General features: G+C 54.7%; 1 pseudogene; it reads left to right on the plus strand.

The window, feature by feature from the left end:
• The window catches only part of LOC107283109, a 19758-nt pseudogene extending 18401 nt beyond the window's left edge, over nt 1–1357 (plus strand).
• Nucleotides 1358–1845: the final 488 nt, after the last annotated feature.

Below are 1845 nucleotides of genomic sequence, written 5' to 3' on the forward strand. Positions count from 1 at the left end.
AAGCAACCGGGGTGTTTCAAGTGCGGGAAAGAAGGGCACCGAGCTGTAGAATGCCGCTCAAGAGCCACCCAACACAACCCAAACAGATCACCGGCCAGTAACTCCGGAAAGCCTCCAGCTAAGCCAAAAGAACCTGCCATGAGAATGATGGAAGCTGTGGAATCCCCCACCTCTGCTCAGCAGGGGGAAAGAACCCCAGACTACACCGCAGGGCCGGTGGACGCCTCAGATGACAGCTCAGAGGGCGAACCCCTGGTAAGTGGACGCATCGCACCCATCCTCAAGACAGTGACTATATTCATCCCCCCCATGGCCGAAGCCGTGAGGGTGAGAGCATTAATAGACTCTGGCTGCACCCACTGCCTCATTAGCCCGACGCTAGTGGGGAACCTGGGCATTCCGTCGAGGAGACTGGAACAACCCATCTCATTTGGCCAGTTAGATGGGTCCATAGCAGGGGGGGTGCCAGCTACCCTAGCCACTTTACCAATACACCTCTCCCTGGGCAAACATGAGGAGGACATAACGTTTGTGGTGACCCCAGGCATGGAATGCCCAATGATCTTAGGGGGTGGCGGGGGGGTGGCTAATGGGGGATCCCTTAAAACCTCGAATGGGAGAGCTTGGACCCAAGTCCTGTCTAGAACGCCTGCATCCAGCTTTCTCTTAATAAAGATGCCTGTTGGGAGAAATATTCCAGGAGTTCTGTCTTCTTAAGATGCAAAGTGGGGTGGGTCCTTACAGTTACAATCCATCTTCCTGAATTTGATATTCTCCAGATGTCCGAGACTTTATAATCTAGCAGACAAGACTGTCAAATAAAGGCATTCATAATAGGTGATTCCTCAAAGCTCATGTATTAAGGAATATCTGCCTCCTTTTTTCATTAATTTAACTATCTCTGGATATTAAAAGTTGTCTATTTAACTGCCCCTATCCCAGGACATTTTAAAAGTGTGTTTGCACATCCAGATTATGAAGAGTTCCTCAGCAAACTGCTCCAGCAATTTTCTGGCAGGGCAAATAGCGGTTAAGGAAATTGTTTGCTTTTCTATTGATGAGATGTATATAACGCAGGTTTTCTTCCATACTAATGAGCCAATGTTGAGGAGACCATGTTGAGAACAGCCTTCCTGCTTTGCTAACTCTTCCTGCTCCTCTTTTGACAGGTGATCCCATGAGGTTCCATGCCCATTACATTGCGCTCTGTTTTTCCAAAGATGTACCCATCTCTCTGTGTGACATCATCAGTGCTGGACGCCTTGGCACCAACGTCAAGAAGATTGTCTTGCTCTGTTCAGTGGACCAGGAGGGGACTATAGCATATACATCCCTACAGTGGAGCGGGATCCAGTGAGAGAGAAAAGGCTTGGATCTTAAGATTGCGCATGCGTGTGATGGCGGACCTACCGGTTTCAGCTCCGTAGCCTCCGCGGGGTCCTCGGCGGAGATGGGGAGCCTCTGGAAGGTCGGGGGGTGCTCGCCGGCCTGGGTTCGGTAAGAGGAGAGGGCTGGCGAGCGAAGAAGGCTGGCGACGGGCCGCGTGACCACCTGGCTTAGGCTGGGTGGAGCCACGAGCGGAGCCGCGGGGGGCGGCCCCGGCTCAGAGAGGCCTAGCGCGGTGGAAATTTGCGGCCTAGCGGCCTGGCGGCCCGACGAAAATCTGCGGCCTGGCGGCCTGACGGCCTGACGACCTGGGCGATCCGGCGGCCTGTCGGCCTAGGCGGGAAGTCTGACGGCCTGGCGAAAACCTGCGGCCTGGCGGCCTGACGGCCTGGGCGGTCTGGCGGCCCGGTGGCCCAGGGGGAAGCGACCCAGCAGCGCAACGTACAGCGGCCCGGAGGA

The sequence above is a fragment of the Protobothrops mucrosquamatus genome, unplaced genomic scaffold, assembly GCF_001527695.2.
Source record: "Protobothrops mucrosquamatus isolate PMUCROS unplaced genomic scaffold, P.Mucros_1.0 scaffold25, whole genome shotgun sequence".
NCBI classification, from domain to species: domain Eukaryota; kingdom Metazoa; phylum Chordata; class Lepidosauria; order Squamata; family Viperidae; genus Protobothrops; species Protobothrops mucrosquamatus.